General features: G+C 41.7%; 1 long non-coding RNA gene across 1 annotated transcript in view; it reads right to left on the bottom strand.

Annotated features, from left to right (window-relative positions):
• Positions 1-849: 849 nt before the first annotated feature.
• Positions 850-27,139, bottom strand: part of LOC116479713 (uncharacterized) — an 81,225-nt gene continuing 54,935 nt past the window's right edge. Inside the window, exons 4-5 of the long non-coding RNA XR_009212598.1 lie at positions 17,158-17,394; positions 850-2,159 (exon numbers count right to left, since the gene is read on the bottom strand). This is a non-coding gene — a long non-coding RNA (uncharacterized LOC116479713). The remainder of the gene's footprint in view (positions 2,160-17,157; positions 17,395-27,139) is intronic.

The raw sequence follows: 27,139 nt of genomic DNA on the forward strand, positions 1-27,139 counted from the left end.
CTTGAACTCCTGACCTCAGGTGATCCACCCAACTCAGCCTCCCAAAGTGTTGGGATTACAGGCGTGAGCCCCCGCGCCCGGCCCCTTACCAATTTTTCTTTCATGGATTTCCCTTTTGATATTATCTCTAAAACCTCTCTATTAGTCCATTCTCATGTTGCTAATAAAGACATACCCAAGACTGGGTAATTTATAAAGGAAAGAGTTTATTTATTTGTTTGTTTATTTATTTTTTTTGCTAGAAACTGGGTCTCACCATGTTGGCCAGGCTGGTCTTGAACTCCTGGCCTCAAGTGATCTGCCCAGCCTCGGCCTCCCAAAGTGCTGGGATTACAAGCATGAGCCACCATGCCTGGCCAGGAAAGAGTTTTAATTGACTCGCAGTTCCTCAGGGCTGGGGAAGCCTCAGGAAACTTAACAATCATGGCAGAAGAAAAAGCAAACACATCCTTCTTCACATGATGGCATAAAGGAGAGGTGCCAAGAAGAAGGGAGAAATGCCCCTTATAAAACCATCAGATCTCAAGAGAACTTACTATCATGAGAACAGCAGCATAGGGTAACACTAAGATTTTCCTACAGAATTGCATATGGATGTGCAACTGTTCCAGGACTTGATCTTGAAAAGACTACCCTTTCTGCATTGAATTTCTTCAGTATCTTTATTAAAAATCAGTTGACTTTCTTCATAATTGGTGCTGGGAAAAACACATATTCACATGCAAAACAATGAACTTGGATCTTTATCTTATATTGCATATAATAATTGACACAAAATGGATCAGAAACCTAAGTAGAAACATTGAAATTATAAAACACCTAGAAGAAAACACAGAGCAAAAGCTTCGTAACATTAGATCTGGCAATGATTTATTGAAAATGACAAGAAAATCACAGGCAACAAAGGAAAAAATAGATACACTGGACTTCATCAAAATTAAAAGATTTTACACATTAAAAGACACTGTTGAGAATGCAAAAAAAAAAAAAAACCCATAGAATAGGAGAGAGATTTTGAAAATCAATATATGATAAGGAACTTTTATGCAGAATATATAAAGAACTCCTGCAACTCAACAATAACAGAAAAATAAAACCGAGCCCAATTAAAAAATGGACAAAGGACTTGATTAGACATATCTCAAAAGAAGATATACAAATAGTCAATAAGCACATGAAAAGATGCTCAACATCAGTTATCATTAGGGAAATGCAAATCAAATGCACAATGAAATATTACTTTATACCATTAGTATGGCTATTATATATTTTTAAAAAGAAAAATAAATGTTGGCAAAGATTTTGAGAAATTGAAGCTCTTATGCATTGTGATGGGAATGTAAAATGATGCACCTCCTGTGAAAGACAGCTCCACAGTTCCTCAAAAAGTTAAACATAGGATTGACATATGATCCAGTAATTCCGCTCCTAAGTGTATACCCCAAACAATTCAAAGCAGTGCTCAAATAGACATTATACACCAATGTTCATAACACCATCATTTACAATAGCCAAAATATAGAAACAACCCCCAAATATCCATCAGCTGATGAATGGATAAACAATGTGGTATAGACATACCGTGGACTATTATTCATGCTTGAAAAGAAATAAAATTCTGATCCATGTTATAACATGGATGAACCTTGAAAACATTACAGTGAGTGAAATAAACTAGGCACAAAGGACCCATATTGTATTATTCCACTCATATTACGCACTGAGAAGCAGCAAATTCATAGAAACAGAAAGTTCAATAGTGGTTGCCAGAGACTGCGGGCAACGGGGGAATGAAAATTTATTGTTGATAATAGGTACAGAGCTTCTGTTTGGGGTAATGAAAAATTCTGGAACTGGATAGTGGTGATGATTATACAACATTGTTGATTCTTAATGCTTCTGAACTGTGCACTTAAAAATGGTTAAAATGGTAAATGTTATATACATTTTAGCACACAAAAAACCTCTTGACTATATTTATGTGAATTTATTTCTGGAAGACGTATTCTGTTTCATTCATTGATGTGTCTATTCTTACATCAATACCACATGTCTTGATTGCTGTAGCTTTACTTGAAATCAGGAAGTGTGAGTCCTTTCACTTAGTTCTTCTTCAGTCTTGTGCTCCATATGCTTTTTTAGTCATTCATGTCATTTTGCTTGGATAAAATGATAGAAATAGAGTATTTGTTACCTGCAGGTTATTACTGAAAAAGTACACACTACACGTTTCTATTTCCATGACATTCTACAATAGCCCAAACCAATCTGTGGTAGGAACATATCAGAACAGTGATTGCCCGGACAGTAGGGGCAGGGCTGGACTGGCGATTGCATGGTGTAAATAAAGAGCTGATAACGGAATCTTCCACTGGAAACAATGGTTCATATAGGAAACTGAGAAACGGTGATGCAGGAGATAGAAAAAAATTATTTAGGCAGATAGTGAGGATAAAAGAGTCCTCGGCAAGGCTTCCCTGCTAACAAAAAGCAGCCCAAGACATTATTTTTTTCTAACAAAGAGCAGCCTGAAAAATCAAGGTGCAAACATAGATAAGCAAGCTGGAAGCTTGCACGGGAGAATGCCGGCAGCTGTGCCAATAGAAAAGGGCTACCTGGCGGCCAGGCATATCCGACATGGAGGTTCCATCTTCCCTTTTTTGTTACCACATGTGCAATAAAGAGAGGGGCAACATGGCGCTGGCCAGGCAGAGAACCCATCTGCATAGTAAAAGATTAGGGTGAGGGCAGACAGCTTTTCATGCCCTCTGCTAATGACACACCCAGCCCTAACCAGTTTTTCTCACCCTATGCAAATGGCATACCTGGTCCAACCAATCTTTTGTGCCCTATGTAAATCAGACATCGCTCTACAGGCTCATCTATAAAACCCTTTTCATCTTGAAACTGGCAACCCATTTTCTTGGGACCCCTCTCTGCAGCAGAGAGCTCTTCCCTTTTTTTCGCCTATTAAATTTCTACTCTGAAGCTCACTCTTTGTGTGTTCACGTGCTAGTTTTCCGTGGCCTTGAGACAACGAATGTCAGGTATCACCCCAGACAAGGAAGCAGCTTCAGCAGTACCTTAAAAGAAGTTGTAAGAAAACTGGAAGAATGTGGTCTCAAAAAAGTCAAAACAAGCTTTCTTTTTTGTTGCTTAGTTTTGTTGTTGTTGTTGTTGTTTGTTTTGTTTTTTCTTCTTTTCTTTTTAAAAAAAGAGGTGACTCGTAGTGTCAAAATCTTTGGACACGTTGTGTACATTCAGGAGCGTGCACTCTCCAGGAGATTTAACAAGAAGAAACAGAAAACCAGCATCACGTGTTCTCACTCATAAATCGGAGCTGAAAAATGAGAACACATGGACAGAGGGAGGGGAACAACACACACCAGGGCCTGGTGTGTTGTTGCTAATTGTTTGAAATGTCCCCCATGAATGATACTCAAGGTGATGGGTACCCCAAATACCATGACCTCATCATTTCACATTATATGCGTGAAACAAATATCACATGTACCCCGTACATAAGTAAAAATATTATGTATCAATTGTTGCCCTGCCTTTACCTGGTCAAAACACAGACTGAAAGCCATTTCAGTGAAATTTGCATAGGGTGAGAAAAACTGGTTAGGGCTGGGTGTGTCATTAGCAGAGGGCATGAAAAGCTGTCTGCCCTCACCCTAATCCTTGTTGCTAACCTGGGAGAGCCATTAATGAAGTCCTCGGGCTTTAGGAGCACAGCGGGACATCTTAGAGAAACTTAAGTCTGTGATTTCTGAAAGTCTGACAAGAAAACCTTAAGCAAGGAAAGTAATTTTCAGAAATAATATAGTGTGGCTGCCTGGAATATTAGTTTTGATTTCTGAACCGGTTTCTTACATGATAAAAACAACCCAAGCTGTCTCCCTTTCTGTGCCCGTACTCCTACATCTTACAAAAAAATCTCTCATAATAATTGGGAATGCTACTTAAGTTCTGTGTATAACCACAGCTGATGACAAAGTAAGGTGTCACATGGTTAAAATATTTTAAGTTTACCTTTCTTCTTAATCTGGAAGGTAACAAGGCCATGACTTCCTTTTTAAAAACATTTTATTTTATTTTAAGTTCCAGGACACATGTGCAGGATGTCCAGGTTTGTTTCATAGGTAAATGTGTGTCATGGTGGTTTGCTGCACCTATCAATCCATCACCTAAGTATTAAGCCAAGCATGCATTAGCTGTTTATCCTGATGCTCTCCATCCTCCCACCTCACCACCAGGCCCTGGTGTGTGTTGTTCTCCTCCCTCTGTTCATGTGTTCTCATTTTTCAGCTCCGATTTATGAGTGAGAACACGTGATGCTGGTTTTCTGTTCCTGTGTTAGTTTGCTGAGGATAATGGCTTCCCATTTCATCCATGTCCCTGCAAAGGACATGATCTCATTCCTTTTAATGGCTGCATAGTATTCCATGGTGTATATGTACCACATGATTTCTTTATTTGCTGTAACTCCTCCTTCCAGAAAGAAGAGCCATTTCCTCCCACCTGAGTAGGATATCTTTCCATGATGAAAAATTCTTCTTATTTTCAAACAATTACGTGTTATCTGGGAGCAAGACAGCAGGATCTTTACTGTTTTAGATTGTGACATTCTGAAATAAAAGAGGGTAGACTATTCTGCTGGTCTCTAAACACCCTCTATGGCGCGTCCCTGTTCCTCCATGGCACGGGTTTAATTTTTGGATGCCTCAGTCTGTTATTTTTATGAGATTAAAGCCTTAAACTCTAAATGCATCTCTCTCTAGGTAACAATCCTGAATTTATTTACTTGTATCTAAGAATCCTGCAAATATTTATTGTTATGTATCTTTCTGGGTCCTCTCTCCTCATCCACAGCCCAAAGAAGATTGCTAGGGGTCATTAAGAATGCCTGGATGCTGCTTTCAGTCTGTGTTTTGACCAGGTAAAGGCAGGGCAACAATTGATACATAATATTTTTACTTATGTACGGGGTACATGTGATATTTGTTTCACGCATATAATGTGAAATGATGAGGTCATGGTATTTGGGGTACCCATCACCTTGAGTATTTATCATTCATGGGGGACATTTCAAATTCTCTCTCCTAGCTACTTTGAAACATACAATATACCATTGCTAACTATAGCCATCCTACTCTGCTACCAAACATTTGAACTTTCAACCGTGGAAAAGCCCTACTTCTCAGTCCAAAGAGATTTTTAAGGTAAAGCTTCAAAATAAAAAAACAACTAGCCAGGTGTGGTGGCTCATGCGTGTGATTCCAGCACTTTGTGGGGCCAAGATGGGTGGATCCCTTGAGCTTAGGAGTTAGAGACTAGCCTGGGAAACAAAGTGAAGCCCCGTCTCTACAAACAATACAAAAATTAACAGGCATAGCAGCATGCGCCTGTAGTCCCAGCTACTCAGGAGGCTGAGGTGGGAGGATTACTTTAGCCCAGAAGGTTGAGGCTGCAGTGAGCTATGATTGTGCCACTGCACTCCAGCCTGGGCAACAGAGCAAAATCTTGTCTGAAAAACAAAACAAAACAACCGCCACAACAATAAGCGACTATCAGTCATTTCATCTGCTCCTTGCTAATCTGAACTCTCTTTTAACTTTATGTTTGCTGTGTTTATAATAGTAATAATCATCAGGGTTATTAGCACTAACATTCATTGACCACATAACATGTCTCAGGTATTGTTTTAAGTACTTTATCCATTTTATATTTAAAAAATGAGGTAGGTAAAATTATTATCCTCTTTTATAAAGAAACAGACCTAGAGTTTGTTAGTTAATGTACTTGTTGGGTGATAGAGTACCACCCAGAGGGTGGGGGCACTTAGTCCTGGATTCCCTTTGTCTTAACTATAGTCGGCCCCTGATTTTGCTCTCTTCCCGTGTGCAAGTGACTGGGGGAACCATCCTTTCACCCTTGGACAACATCAAGGAGCAAGAGGTCAGGGACCAAGGAAGAAGCAGCCTCCTGTTCTGTAGGCTATGCAAAACTAAGCCAGGTGAAGGTCGGGCGCCGTGGCTCATGCCTGTAATCCCAGCACTTTGGGAGGCGGAGGTGTGTGGATCACCTGAGGACAGGAGTTCGAGACCAGCCTGGCCAACATGGTGAAACCCCATCTCTATTAAGAATTAGCAGATATGGTGGCATGTGCCTGTAATCCCAGCCACTTGGGAAGCTGAGGCATGGGAATTGCTTGAATCCGGGAGGCGGAGGTTGCAGTGAGCCGAGATCACGCCACTGCACTCCAGCCTGGGTGACAGAAGGAGACTTCATCTCAAACAAAACAAAACAAAAACTTAGCCAGGTGAATATTACTAGAGGTGCCAGGTCAGAAACTGCATGACAGCGTCATTTCCTCCCAGAGTGCCAGCCTCTGGTTTCATGTATTTGTGTATACTGTTGGGGCTCAGAAAATATGCTAGAAATGGAACCAAAGAAGCAGTGTCAAGATCTCTCCAACCTCCCCTCCAATCCGTTCAATCTTCTCTCTCTCTCAAACACAAGATGAGGCTGTTCTCTGAAGTCCCCATGTTAACCTAGAAACTAGGCTTCAAAAGAGAACACAATTGGATCCCTTGCATCTGTCCCCTGAAATTTCATTAACCAGAGAAGATTAAAACTCATCACAGGGGAAGAGATTGGAAGTTAAACACCATACCTGGAATGCAAATGAACTTTGTCTCAAACTGTTATCTGTTCTCTGTTACCTCTCAGTTCCAAAAAGCATCATTTACAAGATAAATATCTGCCTCCTAGGTCCCTTCAGACCTCCCTAAAAATCATTTTCTCCTACAGACTGTCACCTCCTCTTCTCCTCTGAAGAAGAGTATATAAGAATCTGGACCTCACTGGGTTATTGGGAATTCATTCTCCTGGGATTCCCCAGTGCTATGCATGTTAAAATAAATTTGTATGCTGTTTTCTCCTATTAATTGGCCTCTTGTCAGTTCATTTTCAGTGGACCTTCAGAGGGAGAAGGGGGAAGCTTTCCTTCTTCACCTCTACAACACTCCAGAGGCTGAAACCAGCACCGAAGATGCCAGAGAAGTGAGGAAACAAAAGATAAACAAAGTGAAGGAAGGAAGGGAGGGAGGGTGAGAGGGAAGAAAGAGAAAGAGAGAGAGTAAAGGAGGAAGAGAGAAAGGGAGGGAGAGAAAAGAAAGAGAGTGGGAGGAGGTGTGTATTAGTCCACTTTCATGGTGCTAATAAAGACATACCTGAGACTGAGTAATTTATAACAGAAAGAGCTTTAATGGACTCACAGATCCACATGGCTAAGGAGGCCTCATAATCATGGCAAAATGTGAAGGAGGAGCAAAGGCACGTCTTACATGGCAGCAGGCAAGAGGGCATGTGCAGAGAAACTGCCGTTTATAAAACCATCAGATTTCATAAGACTTATTCACTATCACAGGAACAGCATGGGAAGACCCACCCCCATCATTCAATTACCTTCCACTGGGTTCCTCCCACAACATGTGAGAATTATGGGAGCTACAATTCAAGGTGAGATTTGGATGGGGACACAGCCAAACCATATTAAGGAAGTGGGGAGAGAGGAAAGAAGGAAGGAAGAGAAAGAGAGAGAGAGAGGAAAGAAAGAAGAAAGAAAGAAAAAGAAAAAGAAAGAAAGAATGAAAGAAAGAAAGCAAGAAAAAAGAGAGGGGAGGGAGTGGGAAAACAAAGGGAGGGAGAGAAGAAAGAAAAAAGAAAGAGGGAGGAAGGAAGAGGGGAAGAAAGAAAGAGAGAAAGAAAGAGAGTTAAACGGAGAGAGACAGAGGGAGGGATGTTGTACCTTTTACTGAACTCATGGCTGGGACCCTTTCTCTGTCTAACTCCAGTGAATTCCTGTCGTGACAAGATGTTCCCTTCGTTGAAAACAGCGAAAACATTTTGTTCAGGTATTAGGTACTCAGGATAACTACTTTTGTTCTTAGCAAACTCATGAAAACTTGGGTTTGCTAGGTTTTGGAGGGAAAGAACAGGTCAAATGCGAACATAATTCCTTAGCCTTGTGGAAAGAAAAAGGAACCAAGCCATGTTTTTGAGCAGACTGCCATCTAGTGGCCACGAATGGATATATTTACATGTCAAAAGCTATCACACCGGAGTGAAAGATAAAAAACAGTGGGACAAGAAGTATCTAACAGAGAGGCCTTGGCAATTTCCATCTCAGTATCTCTTGGTTCATTTTCTTGGATATATTTTTGTAACTGTAGTTGGAAATTTATCATTCAAAATGCAAAATGTTGTTTTCGTAAATGCCATGTTTAGAAATTATGATTAATGACACATTATTTTCTATCACAGATCACATATATGTTAGAAGGAAAGTAATAATTTAAATATATATATAGAGGTCGGGCACAGTGGCTCACTCCTGTAATCCCAGCACTTTGGGAGGCCAAGGCAGGCAGATCACTTGAGGTCAGGAGTTCAAGACCTGCCTGGCCAACATGGTGAAACCCTGTCTGTACTAAAAATACAAAAATTAACTGGGTGTGGTGGTACGTGCCTGCAATCCCAGCTACTTGGGAGGCTGAGGCACGAGAATTGCTTGAACTGGGAGGCGGAAGTTGTAGTGAGCCGAGATCGTGCCACTGTACTCCAGCCTGAGCGACAGAGCAAGATTCTCTCTCAAAATAAATAAATAAATAAATAAAAGTAAATAAATAAAAATTAAAATATATACAGAGAGTATTGTCAATGAAGTTAGGGACTTTTTGTCCCTAACTTCAGTGGGCCAGAGATTCCAACAGATTTCTGTAAGTTGGAGCACAAATAGACAGATGGTCATTCAGATATAGAGCATTGATGCCATCATGCTCTTCATTCTATGGCATATTATCATCACAGGGCCACGGGAAACTTCCCCTTCACTCTCTGATGGTTCACGGAAAGTCAAGTGACAAAAGGCAGATTAATGAGAGAAAAGGTATACAAATTTATTAGATCATAGTTTTATATGACATGGGAGCCTTCAGAATGAAGATCCAAAGATATAGAAGAAATTGTTCATTTTTATGCTTAGGTCCAACACAATATGGACAGCCCTGTAGAAACAGGATTGGGCCATAGGGTCTGGTCTAATGCCGACAGACTGAGTGAGGAAACCCAGCAAGGCCAGTCTGCCTAGATTCCTCTTGGCCTCTCTGTGCCACGTTTCTTCCGTCTGAGTGTGGGGCAGGACCGTCTCTGGAATGGGGCTATTATGACCTACAATCAAACAAGGTAGGTCAGACAATTTATTTATGGCCAGTTTTTACATAGAAAGTCATTGAGCCTGGGGAGTGGTGGCTCACGCCTGTAATCCTACCACTTTGGGAGGCTGAGGCAAGAGAATCCCTTGAGCCCAGGAATTCAAGGCCAGCCTGGGTAACATAGTGAGACCTTGTCTCTTTTTTTTTTTTTTTTTAAAAAAAAAAAAAAAAAAGATGTCGGGGGAGGCAGAGTAATAATTTTCGGTTTTATTGTTGGTGTCAGGGAAAAGAGGTTCTGGTTTCTGTGACCCATCCTGGGAAAGAGATAATCTTTCTTTCTTTTCCTTTCTTTCTTTTCTTTCTTTCTTTCTTTTTTCTTTCTCTTTCTTTCTCTTTCTTCTTTCTCTTTGCTTCCTTTCTCTTTCTTTTTCTTTCTTGCCTTCCTTCCCTCCCTCCTTCCTTCCTTCCCTCCTTTCTCTTTCTTTTCTTCCTTCCTTCTTTCCTTCCTTCCCTCCTTTCTCTTTCTTTCCTTCCCTCATTTCTCTCTTTCTTTCCTTCCTTCCTTTCTCTTTCTCTCTTTCCTTCCTTCCTTCCCTTCTCTCCCTCTTTCTTTCTTTCTGTCTTTCTCTCTCTCTCTCTCTCTCTCTCCCCCTCCCTCCCTCTCTCTACCATGCTGGACTAACTTTTGCATTCTTAGTAGATAGGGGGTTTCGCTATGTTAGCCAGGCTGGTCTCAAACATCTGACCTCAGGAGATCTGCCCGCCCTGGCCTCCCATAGTGTTGGGATTGCAGGCGTGAGCCACCGCGCCTGGGCAGAGATAGTCTAGTTCCTATTAGTAGCCTCAGGGAGAATGAGAGGTCAGAGTCAGGAGGCAGCAGAAAGTCAGAGAGAAACTTTTGTTTCTGGGGCCTAGATTCTGGAGTATCCTTTCCTGAGCTCCTTCATGATCACACCCACATAAAGCTCCTTGCTCCTTTGTTTCCTTTTATCCCCATTCCCCATGCCCTCTCCTGTCTTTCTCACATAGGCTTAAGGACCTCACTCTTGAAAATGAATGAATAACCAAACATCATGAGGTCATCCTTATGGAGCTAGACTGTGGGATGCATTACAAGAGTCCCAGCTTTTCTTGTCTCCCTCCTGTATTATATTTAAAATGAGTTTTTGTACATTTTGCCTATAATAGTGTTGCTTCTAAGATGTAGTATAATCTATATCATCTCTACTTTTCCATTTGCTTGTGCTAGACCTCTGAGCTAGATCACAATCTTCTTTTGCCCTTTATCTCTTCCTTTGCCTGAAGAATGTTGTCAGGTACTTTAATATGTTAGAAAAACATGAATCTGCTTATATTTGTATTTTTCATATATATATATATCACCAAACCAAGAGTAGTCAGTGCATTTATTCATCAAAAATTAATAGAATGCATATGTGTGGGTCTATTTCTGGACTCTGAGTCACTGATCTGTCTCTCTTTTTCTATGAAAATACCACCTCATCTTGATTACTTTGGCTTTAAGTCTTGAAATTTGGTGCAGAGTCTTTTCAATTTGTTCTTTTTTTAAGGGTTGCTTTAATGATTTTAGGTCCTTTGAATTGCTATATAGATTTTAGAAACAGCTGTTAATTTCTATGTAAGGAAAAGTCTTCTATGAATGTCTTCTTGAGACTGCATTGAAGACACAGATTAATTAGGGAAGAATTTCAAATTTTAGGAATATTTAGTTTTCTAATTCATGCACATGGCTCTCCATTTATTGATGTCTGCTTTGATTTCTCTGGGGAATCTTTGTAATTGTCTAGTATAAAGATATTTCAAGACTTTAAACATTTTTCTAAGTATTTTATATACTTCTCTCTATGGTAAATAGCATAATCTTAGATTTTATTTTTTGAGTTGTCTAATGCTAGCCTATAGAAAAACAATTTATCGTTGTATTTTGACCATGTACTTTGTGATCTTGCTAAATTCACTGAATTCTGGTAAGTGATTTGTAGATTCCTTAGGATTCTTTTCATGTGCGTCCACGTGAAGAGACCACCAAACAGGCTACGAGTGAGCAACAAGGCTGTTTATTTCACCTGGGTGCAGGTGGGCTGAGTCCGAAAAGAGAGTCAGTGAAGGGAGATAGGGATGGGGCCGTTTTATAGGATTTGGGTAGGTAAAGGAAAATTACAGTCAAAAGGGGGTTGTTCTCTGGCAGGCAGGAGTGGGGGTCACAAGGTGCTCAGTAGGGGAGCTTTTGAGCCAGGATGAGCCAGGAGAAGGAATTTCACAAGACAAAGTCATCAGTTAAGGCAGGAACAGGCCATTTTCACTTCTTTTGTGGTAGAATGTCATCAGTTAAGGCAGGAACCGGCCATCTGGATGTGTATGTGCAGGTCACAGGGGATATGATGGCTTAGCTTGGGCTCAGGGGCCTGACATTCCTGTCTTCTTATATTAATAAGAAAAATAAAATGAAATAGTGGTAAAGTGTTGGGATGGCAAAAATTTTGGGAGATGGTATGGAGAGATAATGGGCGATGTTTCTCAGGGCTGCTTCGAGCTGGATTGGGGTGGTGTGGGAACCTAGAGTGGGAGAGATTAAGCTGAAGGAAGATTTTGTGGTAAGGGGTGATATTGTGGGATTGTTAGAAGAAACATTTGTCATTTAGAATTATTGGTGATGGCATGGATACGGTTTTGTATGAATTAAAAAACTAAATGGAATAAGAGAAGGAGAAAAACAGGTATTAAAGATCTAAGAATTGGGAGGACCCAGGACATCTGATTAGAGAGTGCCTAAGGAGATTCAGCATAGTCCTGTCAGCAAAGATTATTTATTTACTTCAAGAGTTAAGAGTGGCAGTTTGGGGATAGCACCAGGAGATATCAGCTGTGATGGTTTGGAGAAACAGTGTAAGCCGGCAGTGTAAACAAGAGCAGGGCATGTATGAGTAGTTGAGAACGGAGAATAGGAGTATGACTAGACAGAAGATAGTAAGGATGACAAGTTTTTTGGGGCACAGTCCAAGTTCGTCTGGTGTCTGGAATGAGACTGGGGCTTAATAAAAAGGAGCATCTATATAGGAGCTTAAATGGGCTGTACCTTGTAGCATTCCGAGGACAGGCCTGAATTCTGAGAAGGGAAAATGGTAAAAGTATTGTCCAGTTCTTTTTAAGTTGGTGGCTGAGCTTGGTGAGGTGTGTTTTTAAAAGACTATTAGTCCGTTCTATCTTTCCTGAAGACTGAGGACTGTAAGGGATATAAAGGTTTCACTGAATACCAAGAGCCTGAAAAAATGCTTGGCTGATTTGACTAATAAAGGCTGGTCTGTTATCAGACTGTATAGAAGTGGGAAGGCCAAACTGAGGAGTTATGTCTGACAGAAGGGAAGAAATGACTGTGGTGGCCTTCGCAGACCTTGTGGGAAAGGCCTCTACCTATCTAGTGAAAGTGTCTACCTAGACTAAGATATTTTAGTTTTCTGACTTGGGGCATGTTGAGTAAAGCTAATTTGCCAGTCTCGGGCAGGGACAAATCCTCGCGCTTGATGCGTATGAAGGGAGGGGGCCTGAGCAATCCTGAGGGGTAGTAGAATAGCAGATGGAACACAGAGAAGTGATCGTCTTGAGGATACATTTCCATGATGGAAAGGAAATGAGAGGTTCTAAGAGACAGGCTAGCGGCTTGTAACTTACATGGAAGAGGTTATGAAATGACGACAGAATAGAATGGGCCTGTGAGGCTGGAAGGAGATATTTTCCTTGGTCTAAGAACTATTTGCCTTGTGTGAGAAGAGATTGATAGGTGGAAGTTTCAGTGGGGGAGTAGGTAGGAGTGACCGATGTGAAGGAGAAAAACTGGCCGTGAGAGATAGAAGTTGGAGAGCTAGCTGCTTGTCTTATCAGCATAACCTTATCAGCATAAGCGTTGCCTTGAGCAATGGGATCTGATGCCTTTTGTTGGCCTTTGCAGTGAGTGACTCCAGCTTCCTTTGGAAGTAAAGCGGCCTTGAGCAGAGTTTTTATTAAAGAGGCATTAATGATGGAGGACCTTTGCGTAGTGAGGAAACCTCTTTCAGCCCATATGACCGCATGGTGGTGCAGAATATGAAAGGCATATTTAGAGTCAGTATAAATATTGACGCGTAGTCTTCTTGCAAGAGTGAGTGCTTGAGTTAAGGCAACTAATTCGGCTTGCTGAGAGGTAGTGGAGAGGGGCAGAGTGGTAGCCTCAATGACAGATGTGGAAGATACTATAGAATAGCCTGCGTTTGCTGGTGAGTGGCAATTAGGCCTGGTGGAACTGCCATCAATAAACTAAATGTGATCAGGGTGAGGAACAGGAAAGAAGGAAATATGGGGAAATGGGGTGAATGTCAGGTGGATCAGAGAGATACAGTCATGAGGTTCAGGTGTGGTATCGAGAATAATGTGGGAGGCCAGACTGAAGTCCGTGCCAGGAACAATGGTAATTGTGGGAGACTTAACAAAGAGTGAGTACAGCTGAAGGAGCCGGGGAGCAGAAAGTATATGCGTCAGGTGTGAGGAAGAAAACAGATTTTGGAAGTTATGAGAACTTAGAGAGTGAGTTGAGCATAGTCTGTGATTTTTAGGGCCTTTAAAAGTATTAGGGTGGCAGCGGCTGCCGCACGCAGACTTGAGGGCTAGGCAAAACAGTAAGGTCAAGTTGTTTGGATAAAAAGGCTACAGGGCGCGGTCTTGGTCCTTGTGTAAGAATTCTGACTGCACAGCCCTGCACTTCAGCTGTGGGTAATGAAAAGGGTTGGGATGAGTCAGGGAGAGCTAGGGTGTGGGCAGTCTCTAAAGCTGTCTTCAAGGAATGGAAAGAGGAGTGGGGAAAGGATTTAGGATCTATGGGGTCAGCTAGGTTTCCTTTTGTGAGTTTATATAATGGTTTTGTTAGGATGGCAAAACCAGGTATCTAAAGTCAAAAGTATCTAACCATGCCTACGAAGGAAAGGAGCTGTTGTTTTATGGAACTCTCAAACTGGGGTTTGAGAGATCAGTGGAACATGATCAGCAGGGAGAGCACGTGTGATTTTATGAGAATTATGCTGAGATAGGTAACAGGTGAGGAAGAAATTTGGGCTTGACTGAAGTAATGGGGGCTGTCTGTGAAGCCTTGTGGCAGTACAGCCCAGGTAATTTGCTGAGCCTAATGGGTGTCAGGGTCAGTCCAAGGGAAAGCGAAGAGAGGCTGGGATGAAGGGTGCAAAGGAATAGTAAAAAAAGCATGTTTGAGATCCAGAACAGAATAATGGGTTGTACAGGGAGGTATTGAGGATAGGAGAGTATATGGGTTTGGCACCATGGGGTGGATAGGCAAAACAATTTAGTTGATAAGGCACAGATCCTGAACTAATCTGTAAGTCTTGTCTGGTTTTAGGACAGGTAAAATGGAATTGTACGGAGAGTTTATAGGCTTTAAAAGGCCATGCTGTAACAGGCGAGTGATAACAGGCTTTAATCCTTTTAAAGCATGCTGTGGGATGGGATATTGGCATTGAGTGGGGTACGAGTGATTAGGTTTTAATAGGATGGTAAGGGGTGCATGATCGGTCACTAAGGAGGGAGTAGGGGTGTCTTATACTTCTGGGTTAAGGTGGGGAGATACAAGGGGAGGATGTGAAGGAGGCTTTAAACTGGGGGAAAAGGTGGCAATGAGGTGTGGCTGTAGCCTAGGAATAGTCAGGGAAGCAGATAATTTAAAGTGTCTCGGCCTAATAAGGGAAGTGGGCAGGCGGGGGATAACTAAAAAGGAGTGCTTAAAAGAGTATTGTCTAAGTTGGCACCAGAGTTGGGGAGTTTTAAGAGGTTTAGAAGCCTGGCCGTCAATACCCACAACAGTTATGGAGGCAAGGGAAACAGGCCGTTGAAAAGAAGGTAATGTGGAGTGGGTAGCCTCCGTATTGATTAAGAAGGGGAGGGACTTACTTTCCACTGTGAGAGTTACTTAAAGCTCGGCATCTGTGATGGTCTAGGGGCTTCCGAGGCAATGGGCAGTGTCACTCTTCAGCCGCTAAGCCGAGAAGATCTGGGAAGGAGTCAGTCAGAGAGCCTTGGGCCAGAGTTCCAGGGGCTCTGGGAGTAGCTGCCCAGGTGAGTTGAACAGTCAGATTTTTCAGTGGGGTCCCACACAGATGGGATATGGCTTAGGAGGAATCCTGGGCTGTGGGCATTCCTTGGCCCAGTGGCCAGATTTCCGGCACTTGTAGCCCCTTTCCTGGGGGAGGAGGTTCTGGAGGAACCCCTGGCAGCTGCGGTTCAGGGGTTTGGAGTTCTTGTGTGCTGGAGATGTGGCTGGGGTTTTTCTTACAGTGGAGGCAAGGAACTGTAACTCAGAAATACACTGCTACTTGGCTGCCTCTACTCTAACTCTATTATTGTACACCTTGAAGGCGAGGTTAATTAAGTCCTGTTGTGGGGTTTGAGGGCTGGAATTTAATTTTTGGAGCTTTATTTAATGTCAGGAGTGGATTGGGTAATAAAATGTATATTGAGAATAGGACGGCCTTTTGACTTTTTAGGTTCTAGGGCTGTAAAGCGTCTCAGGGTTGCTGCCGAACGAGCCATGAACTGGGCTGGGTTTTTCATATTTTATGAAAGAGCCTAAATGCTCACTGATTTGGGAGAGGTTGGATAAAGAAAAAGGAGCATTAACTTTGACTATGCCTTTAGCTTCAGCCACCTTTTTAAGAGGAAATTGCTGGGCAGGCGGGGGAGGGCTACTCACAGAATGAAACTGTAAACTGGACGGGGTGTGAGGAGGGGAGGTGATAAAAAGATTATAGGGTGGAGGAGCAGAGGCTGAGGAAGAATTGGGACTTAGCTCGGCATGGCAAGGAGCAGCCTGGGGAGGAGGGGAGAGATCAGATGGGTCTGTAGAAAAGGAAGATTAGAAAGACTCAGCGATGCTTGGGGTTGGGACTGAGGGGACAGGTGGGAGGGAAAGAAGGAAGATTAGGGATGAGTTGTATTGGGAACAGAGACTAGAGAGGGACTGCTGTGTAAAAGAATGCCTGGACGTCAGGCGCCTCAGACCATTTGCCCATTTTATGACAAGAATTATTTAGATCTTGCAGGATGGAAAAATTGAAAGTGCCATTTTCTGGTTATTTGGAACTACTATCGAGTTTGTATTGGGGTCAAGAGGCATTGCAGAAGAAAATAAGGCATTTATGTCAAGTGTGAGTTGAAGAGGTTTTAAGTTCTTGAGAGCACAGGCTAAGGGAGATGAAGGAATGGAGGGTGGAAGGTTGCCTATAGTGAAGGAAGCAAGCCTAGAGAAAAGAGAGAGTAGAGACATGGAGGGAAGGGGTTCGGGGGTTCTTATCCTCCAGAAAAGCGGGAAAAGGGTCGGGGCACGGAAATAAGGAGTTGGGGCACAGAGATAAGAGGTCGGGGTGTGGAAATAAGGGATCAGAGCACAGAGATAAAAGGTTGGGGTGTGGAAATAAGGGATCAGGGGGTTCTTGACCCCAGAAAAGCAGAGAAGGGGTAGAGACACAGAGAGAAGGGGTTGGGGGGTTCTTGCCCTCTAGAAAAGCGGGAAAGTGGTAGAGACATGGAGAGAAGGGGTTGGGAGTTCTTGCCCCCTAGAAAAGTGGTACTTGCCGCTAAGGGTGAAGGACCAAGGCAGGCGTTCTTGCGTGGTCAGACACCTCAGAAACATGGGTGAATAATCAGAGAGGCGTCCCTGCAATGATTAAACACCAAGGGAAGGCTGCCTTCCTGAGTCTGTGACTGGCCCCAGAGTTTTGGGTCCACGGATAAAATGTGTCTCCTTTGTCTCTACCAGAAAATGAAAGGAATTGAAATTAAGAGAAGGGAGAGATTCAAGGGTGGTGCCAAGATTGAAAGGAGAAAGCAGTTGAGGGATAGTGAGAGAGGTTGGAGAAGAGAGTAAAAAGAGGCCGCTTACCTGATTTAAAATTGGTGAGATGTTCCTTGGGCTGGTGGGTCTGAGGACTCGAGGTCGTAGGTGGATCTTTTTCATGGAACAAAGAGCAGGAGGACAGGGGATTGATCTCCCAAGGGAGGTCTCCGGATCCAAGTCACGGCATCAAATTTCATGCGCGTCCACGTGAAGAGACCACCAAACAGGCTTTGTGTGAGCAACATTGGCTGTTTATTTCACCTGGGTGCAGGCGGGCTGAGTCTGAAAAGAGAGTCAGTGAAGGGAGATAGGGGTGGGGCCGTTTTATAGGATTTAGGTAGGTAAAGGAAAATTACAGTCGAAAGGGGGTTGTTCTCTGGCGGGCAGGAGTGAGGGGTCACAAGGCGCTCAGTAGGGGAGCTTTTGAGCCAGGATGAGCCAGGAGAAGGAATTTCACAAGACAATGTCATCAGTTAAGGCAGGAACAGGCCATTTTCATTTCTTTTGTGGTGGAATGTCACAGTTAAGGCAGGAACCGGCCGTCTGGATGTGTATGTGCAGGTCACAAAGGATATGATGGCCTAGCTTAGGCTCAGAGGCCTGACAGTTCTCTACATAAATATCACATCATCTGCAAACAAACACAGTTTTACTTCCTTCTTTCCAAACTTTCTTCCTCCCTCCCTCTCTTCCTTCTGTCTCTTTTAAAATTGTTTATTTGTTTAAGTTTACCTTATTTTAATAGCTCTAACCTCTTGTATAATGTTGAATTGAAGTGAGAGCAGATATCCGTGATTTTTTTCTCCAAATTAAGAAGGAAATAGTTCAATATTTCATCATGTATGTTAACAGTAGTGGTTTTTGTAGTGACCATTATGAGGTTGAGGAAGTTCACTTCTATTCCTAGTTTGCTGTGAGTTTTTGTCATGAATGACGTTAATTTAGTCAAATGTTTTTGTTCCTATATTAAGATAATCGTGTTGTTTTTCCTCCCTCATCTTTCAATGTAGTGAATTATCTGAGTGGTTTTCTGTTGTTAAATCAGCTTTGCATTCCGTGGATAAACTCTCCGTGGTGGTGATGTAATATTATTTTTATATGCTGCTGGATTTGATTTTCTAATATTGTTAAGAACTTTTGCGTCTATGTTCATGAGAGACATTTTCTGAAATTTTCTGATTTGTCAGATTTTGGTATCAGAGTGATGCTGGCCTCATAAAATGAGTTGGGAAGTGTTCCTTTTTCTATTTTGTGAGGGTTTTGGTAAGATTGATCCTTTTCTCATTTCAGTGTTTGATAGAATTCACCATCTGAAACCGCCTAGGACTGTATCCTTTATGGAAATGTTAGTTATTGTAACTTAAATTTCTTTAGTAGATACAGAGTATTCTGATTCAATATTACTTCCTGGATCAATTTTGAAATATGTCATTTAATTTAAATTGACATATTTATTAGCATATAATTGTCCATAATATTTTTTATTATCCTTTTAATGCTTGTAGGACAAGCAGTTATATTTCCTCTTTCATTCCTAATTCTAGACATTTTGTATGTGTGTGATTGGTTTTTTAGGAGTTTATTAATTCAATTACTCTTCAAAGGAATAATTTTTGGCTTTATTTTTTCTTTATTTCTTATTTCATTGCTTTCTGCTTTTATCTTTATTATTTTCTTTCTACTACTTAATTTGGTTCAATTTGAATTTTTCAGTGTCCTAAGAAGTAATATAACTGATATAATTTTTTTCTTTTCTAAATATTTAAAGTGATAGGCTTCCCTCTAAGCATTGCGCCTCATTTTGCTATGTTGTATTTTCTATTCTCATTTCAGTTTAAAATATTTTCTAATTTCACCTGTAATTTTATTAATATCAATTAGCTTTTTAAAAAATGAGATGTGGACATTTTCTAGATGTTCTTTTCTTATTGGTTTCTAATTTAAGGCTATTATTGGAGAATATAGTCTGTAAAATTGTAATCTTTTAAAATGTATTGAGACTTTTAAAGTCTGATACATGGTCAATAGTGGTTCCATGTACAGCTAAAAGTATTTATATTCTGAACTTGCGTATTAGCTCAGGCTGCCATAAAAATACAATAGACTAGGTGGCGTAAATAAAAGAAATTGGCCAGGTACAGTGGCTCATGCCTGTAATCCCAGCACTTTCAGAGGCCAAGGTGAGCAGATCACCTGAGGTCAGGGGTTTGAGACTAGCCTGGACAACATGGTGAAACACCGTCTCTATTAAAAACTTAGCCAGGTGTGGTGGTGCATGCCTGTAATCCCAGCTACTTGTGAGGCTGAGGCAGGAGAATTACTTGAATCCGGGGAGTGAAGGTTGCAGTGAGCCAAGATCGCGCCATTGCACCCCAGCCTGGCCAACAGAGTGAGACTCCATCAAAAAAAAAAAAAAAAAAGAATACATGGATTAGATGGACCTGGAGCCAAAGGAGCTGACCAGCAGTCCCACGTTAACACACGGACAGTGTGCGCTGGTTAGTCTCTTAAGTAAAACTGAGGCACGGGTGCTAAGGAATGCAGGCTGTATGGAAAACAGGTGAAAGCCATAGCTGTTCATGACATCTGCACTTTTAACTGTTTTTTTTTTTTTTTTTTTTTGAAACAAGATCTGGATTTCTTCTGTATAAGTAAATAAAATGAGGTTTGGCCATATTAAATAGCTCAGTCTCTTTCTATTCTGATAGCTTCCTCAAAAAACAGCTTGTGTTTTATCTTTATTCTCCTTGCATATAGTACAATTACTAACCTACTGTAAGCATTCCCTATATTTGTTCAGTCAAAAGACAGTCATCCTTTGGTGTCTGTGGTGGGGGTTCTAGGACCTCCCACGAATACCCAAATGCACAGATGCTCAAGTCCCTTAAATGCAAATTCTACACCATTGTAAAATGATGTCTTTTTAAGTGTTTATTTGTGGGTGTGTAGACAAAAGGGAAAATAGTAATGTTTGCAAATATGTAGTGTTGCACATAACCTACACATATCCTCCCATATCCTCTAAGTCATCTCTAGATTACTTATAATACCTAACACAATATAAATGGTATGTAAATAATGGTTATACTTATTGTTTAGGGAATAATGACAAGAAAAAGTCTATATGTAAATAGTACAGACGAATTTTTTTTTCAAATATTTTTGACCCATGGTTGGTTGAATCCACAGAGGCAGGATGCACCCACATGGAGGAGGATCAACTGTTATCTCATTAAAAAGAATCTTGGCTGGACACAGTGACTCACGCCTATAATCACAGCACTTTGAGAGGCCGAGGTGGGTGGATTACTGGAGGTTAGGAGTTCAAGACCAGCCTGGACAACATGGTGAAATCCCATCTCTACTAAAAATACCAAATCAGCCGGGCATGGTGGCATGTGACTGTAATCCCAGCTACTCGGGAGGCTGAGGCAGAAGAATCACTTGAACCTGGGAGGTGGAGGTTGCAGTGAGCTCAGATTGTGCCACTGCACTCCAGCCTGGGCAACAAGACTTAGACTCCATCTCAATAATAAATAAATAAAATAATAAAAAAAAAACTTCAATAAACTTGGCCACAAGATATCCCCACAGCTTTAAAAGATACTTTTTCCATCTAGACAGGCCTTTTCATATTTCAATTGATTTTATGCCTATAAGAAATCAGTTATTAAATGTTCAGAGTAGTAGACATCTTCAAACCAGGCTTCAAGTAATAGTCCCAAATGCTAAATGTACATTTATCCTTTAAAAGTTCATATTAAACTATGGTTTTCCTAAATTGCGGGGATTCTTTGAGGCCACCTTGAATTCTTTTTTTTTTTTTTTGAGACAGAATCTTGCTCTTGTTGCACTGGCTGGAGTGCAATGCAATGGCGTGATCTTGACTCACTGCAACCTCTGCAGTGATTCAAGAGATTCTCCTGCCTTAGCCCCCTCAGTAGCTGGATTTCAGGCACATGCCACCATGCCCAGCTAATTTTTGTATTTTTAGTAGAGGCGGGGTTTTACCATGTTGTCCAGGCTGGTCTAGAACTCCTGACCTCAGGTGATCCACTCGCCTCGGCCTCCCAAAGTGCTGGGATTACAGGCGTGAGCCACCATGCCTGGCCTTGAATTCTTAAGTGAGCGGAAAATGCTACTGTTGTCACATGGTGTTTACAGCTCTATTATGGCCGGTAAAAGCTAATTAAAAGTGAAGAAGGGTGAAAGAAAAGTATGTCCTGTCAATGCTTACTGCAAGATAAAAGAGGAATAAAAATATTATATATGTTTTGTTATGAACATGTGCTCTGGAGACTGCTGAGTGAGTCTAGACTGCAATTTTGGAGACTTTCATCACATTTACCAAACATATTGAAATTGGGGTTACTCTGAGCTACCGACAAGGACTGGTTCTCTTCCCTGCGGGTACATTGCAGACACCCAAATCATTACAGGCAGTCTAACTTGTTGCTTCAAGGATCCCCTAAGTGGAAAACATTCTGGAAATAACCTCTAAACATTACACATACTTGAGTTGGAGGGGCAAAAATAGATAGGCTAGAAGGACTGGAAAGGTTCTAAAGGCAAACGTTTTATGATGACATATAGAAGAAGACATACAGGAGAATAAGAGTTTTTCTTTAGTTGACTTACAAAGTTTTCTTTTTCAAAAAATGCTTTTGATTTAATTACTGATTAAGAGTAACATTACAGAAAATATAGCAATCCCCTCTTATCTGATGGGGATATGTGCCAAGCCCACTAGTGGATGCCTGAAACCACAAATAGTGCTGAACGCCGTATACATGACTATAGTATACTATGTATACTACTGTATGTTTTTCTGTTATACATGCATACTTATGATAAAGTTTAATTTATAAATTAGGCACAATAAGAAATTAACAACCATAGCTAGTAATAAAATAGAATGATAAAAATATACTGTAATAACATGTGTATGAATATGTTGTCTCTCTCAAAATATCATATTATACTGTACTTATCTATTTTTGGACCACAGTTGACTGTGGGTAACAGAAACCACGAACAGTGAAACTGCGGACAGAGGAGGAGGCTACTGTGTAGGTACATGTTGACTGAGTCTCCATTTTAAAATGGACAGGATGAGTGATATGGTTTGGATCTGTGTCCCCACCAAACCTCATGTCAAATTGTAATCCCCAGTGTCGGAGGTGGGGCCTCGTGGGAGGTGATTGGATCATGGGGGTGAATTTCTCATGAATGCTTTAGTACCATCCCCTTGGTGCTATTCTCATGATGGTGAGTTCTCACGATACCTTGTTGTGGAAATGTGTGCGGCACCTTCCCCCCCACTGTCTCTCACCCTGCTCCTGACATGTAAGACGTGACTGCTTCCCTTTCATCTTCTGCTGTGATCATAAGTTTCCTGAGGCCTCCTCAGAAGCTAAGTAGATGCCAGCAGCATGCTTCCTGTACAGCCTGTGAAACTGGGAGCCAATGAAATCTCTTTTGTTTATAAATTAGCCAGTTTCAGGTATTTCTTTAGAACAATGTGAGAACAGACTGATACAGTGAGAGAGTTAAATGTTCTCTTTTTTTTTTAATCCACTGACAGACAGTGTTATGGGTTTATATGTGTCCCCCGCTAAATTCATATGTTGAGGTCCTAACTTCCAGTACCTCAAATGATGACCTTATTTGGAAATAGGGTCATTGTAGATGTAATTAGTTATATGAGGTCATACTGGAGTAGGGTGAGCTCTTAATTCAATATGACTGGTGTTCTTATAAAAAGGGGAAATTTGGACACAGAAATGCACCCAGGGAGAATGACATGTTATTCAGCCGCAAGCCAGGGAACTACCAGAAGCTAGGAGAGAGGTCGAAAACAGATTCTTTCCTAACATCTTCAGAAGGAACCAACCCTGCCAGTGCCTTGATTTCCAGGACTATGAGACAATGCATTTCTGCTGTTAAGCATACAGTTTGCAGTGCTTTGTTATGGCAGCCCTAGCAAAGTAATGCAGGCAGTAATTGACTTAAGGAACTGGCTCATGTTCATAATAAAACATAAACGGTATATCGATTGATTATGTTGCTAATTGCCTTTCTTTTTATTGATAGATATCCTCATTTGGTATTTAGTCATTATGCAGCCATGATTTTAATTTAATATTTCCCTGGGAAGCATATGTTAAATAATTTTCTCTAGAGTCATAAGTAGATTTGAGTTTCCAATCCTACTAATATAATTTTAGAATCATCCAGGATATCCACTCTTTTTATAGATGAGGAAATTAAGGTGGAGAGGTTTTAGGACAATGCTTATCTACGTCAGAGTTTTCTGTCCCCAAGGAAGTAAAGTGGGGAAACTTTGTGTATCTCCTTCATTTTGACTGTTTGCCTCACAACGGAAGGTTAGAGTTTTTAGTCATGGAGGGAAACAGACATAGTCTGGGTACTACTGAAATGTGAGTGATGATATGGTTTTGCTCTGCATCCCCACTCAAATCTCACCTTGAATTGTAGTAATCCCCACATGTTGTGGGAGAGACTTGGTGGGAGATAATTGAATCACCGGGACAGGTTTTTCCCATGCTTTTCTTGTGATAGTGAATAAATCTCATGAGATCTGATGATTTTATAAAGGGGAGTTCCCCTGCACAAGCTTTCTCTTTCCTGCTGCCACACAAGACGTCCCTTGCTCTTCCACCATGATTGTGAGGCCTCCCCAGCCATGTGGAACTGTGAGTCAATTAAACTTCTTTTCTTTGTAAATTACCCAGTCTTGGGTATGTCTTTATTAGCAGTGTGAGACCAGACTAATACAGTGAGTGCACTATGAGTGCTATGACAAGCAGAGTGTAGTTGAAAGAAGACCTAGAAACCCTGAAACCAAGCTTTTATCAGTGACTTATCTAGAGGCATCACAGAGCCTCCTTATTGTCATTCAGTCTGTCTGTGTTTAGTGTCTTTCCCTTACCTAAGAGTAGATTGAACTATATTTGGGCCGGGCACGGTGGCTCACACCTGTAATCTCAGTACTTCAGGAGGCCGATGTTAGTGGATCACAAGGTCAAGAGATCGAGACCATCCTGGTCAACGTGGTGAAACCCCGTGTCTACTAAAAATAGAAAAATTAGCCGGGAGTGGTGGCTGGCACCTGTAGTCCCAGCTATTCGGGCGACTGAGGCAGGAGAATTGCTTGAACCCGGGAGGGAGAGATTGCAGTGAGCCGAGATTGTACCATGGCACTCCAGCCTGGGTAACAGAGCAAGACTCCATCTCAAAAAAAAAAAAAAAAAAAAAACCACACACACACACAAAACCAAAAACAAAATCTCTTTGCCTAAATTCCAGCCCCTCTCAAGCCTTCTCTGCCATATGTATGTGCATTCCACTCTACTCCACCTCTGCTATCTCCTCCTCTTTGCCTTGCTCAGCCCTACATTTCTGTTACCAATTGAATTGTGCCCTCCAAAATTCATATGTTGAAATCCTAACCCCAGTCCCTCAGAATGTGACTGTATTTGGATAAGTTATTCAAAGAGGTAATCAAGGTAAAAGGAGACCACTAGGATGGGCCCTGATCCCATATGACTGGTGTCTTTATAATAAGAGGTTGGGACACAGACACTCAGAGGGAGGCCCACGTGATGACACAGGGAGAAGACGGCTGTCTGTAAGCCCCTGTGAGACACCTCAGAAGGAATTTCCCCTCCCACACCTTGATCTTAGGCTTCTACTCTCCAGGATTGCGAGAACATTAATTTCTGTTGTTTTATGCCACTCAATTTCTGGCACTTTGTTATGACCCCCCAAATGCACTAATACAACTTCCTTGAAGACCCAGTCAGCTTTTAATAGCCACATTATTTCCCACTCACTCAGGACATAGCATATATTAGACGATTTTTATTTTTACCCTTATGGACTTTATCCCCAGTTCCAAGCCTTGGACCTTCGAAGTGCACTGTTATTGGTAGAGGTAAATCATAAGAAAAACACAAGATTTTACACACACACACACACACACACACACTTCAGTATAGCCTAGTTTGTTATTAGATTCTGTCTCAAGCTAACATGTTTCACGGAAGAAGTAACCATTGTAAGTTCAATGCTTTTCATCTTTTCTGGAGTCTGGAGATGGGCCTCCTGTCCCAAGTTCAAAGCATCATCACCTGGTCCCTTCCCAACAGGTAATTAATTATGGCACCTCTTAATCACAGGAAATGTGATAAACCCACCTATCATTCCCTGATGATACATGATAAGCATTGTTGGAAGCATGCTATTTATCCACCCTGGTTATATATTTCCATGATGGCAGAAGTCTTCTGGAAGCTGGGTTTTAATGCAGACAGACTACTTTAATTTTAAGAGCTGTGGCAGAACCAGCAGTATATGGTTTTATCCCGTGAGGCCTTTCAGTGTCTCCAAGCACAGAGGTGTCTTGAAGGGACCAGGCAGGCCATCTTGGCTTCTGAAAACCTGGTGATGGCCTTGGATTGTTGAAAGAAGTGAAATAACGGTCCTCCAAAGATGTCCACATCCTGATCTGGAACCTGTGGATATATTACTTTACATGGCAAAAGGAACTTTGCAGGGGGGTTAAGCTAAGGTTCTAGAGATGAGAGATGATTTTGAATTATCTGGATGGACCCAGTGTGAACCCAAGCATCCCTATAAGCGAAGGAGGGAGGCAGGAGGCAGGGAGCGAGAGATGTGACTGATGGCAGAGCAAAGATCAGAGTGATGAGCCGAAGAATGCAGGTGGCCTCTGGAAGCTGAAAAAGGGAAGGAATGGGTTTTCCCCTGGAATCTCTAGAAGGAATGCAGTTCTGTCCACACCTTGATTTAAGCCTGTAAAACCCATTTTTGACTTCTGACCTCTGGAACCATGAGATAATAAATTTGTGTTGTTTTAAACCACTAAGGTTATGGTAGTTTGTTACTGAAGCCACAGGAAACTAACAGAGATGTCCGGTAACTGGGTTGCTCAGCCGTGCCTCTGCAACGTGGGACTTCTAAAACCTGAGCAAAGTGGGAGCCTAGAACCCCAAGCAGCTCCTCTCCGGAGCCCAGTCCCCCAGCGCACTCGGTTTAGCTCATGATGCCCTGGGAAGACATTTTCTGTTCTGTAGATGCTTGTAAAAAGCATTTGATTAATCTGATCTAATCGTCTGATCTTTCTAGTCATCTAATAAATCAAACCAGAGCAAACTGGTCTGCTGCCTGCTTTATCTGATTATTGGACTAAATTGATTGATTAATTTGGTAAATGAATTCACAGTGATGTATGAATGGCTGTCAGTGCCTAAATGAATTACCTCATTTAGAAATTATCAGGTTTTTTCTTTTTCTTTTCAAAACTTTAGGATAAAATGTTAGATACAAAACCAGCTGGGGAGCTTTGTGGTCGTTTCGTTTTTGCTGTTGAGGAGGGGTGGGGACATGGAGGCGGCATCAAGAGGAGAGGGGAGGATTAAGCGACCACTGGCCCCCAAGCACTTGTAAGACTACAATAGAAGAAACAGGTGGTGGAAGAAGACATAATGCTGAGACTCAGGGTGACCAGCCCTAAGGTCCTGGATTTCATTCACTTCAGTGCATTTCTAAGACTCTTGTTTGAATTCTATTCCTGGGCAGAGATGCATCATAACACCATGTATATGATAAATATACTGTGATATTTCTACCTAGTGAATCAAGTGAGATTTCTACCTAGGCCCACCCAACACATCTGAGTCTATACATTCCAATGCCAATGGGGCCTGGCTGGTACCTACATGAGGGACGTGACGTTGGTGGGAACTACTGTGAGGTAGTCACTGCCTACCCTGGGATGCTTACTCCACCCTCGGGCCACCAGTGTTTGACCTCTGGGCATGTGATTAGAGATGATGCATGCAAAATGGTAGTGATGAAGGTGATGGTGATGATATTAATCTCATTGGTGCTAGTGAGAGCCACATCCCTGAACAGATGTTAAGTGGTTCCCCTCCCATTTTTTAATTCTTTTCTTCCCCCTCTTTTTTTTATTTTCAATTTAGAG

The sequence above is a fragment of the Hylobates moloch genome, unplaced genomic scaffold (assembly GCF_009828535.3).
Source record: "Hylobates moloch isolate HMO894 unplaced genomic scaffold, HMol_V3 SCAFFOLD_3, whole genome shotgun sequence".
NCBI lineage: Eukaryota > Metazoa > Chordata > Mammalia > Primates > Hylobatidae > Hylobates > Hylobates moloch.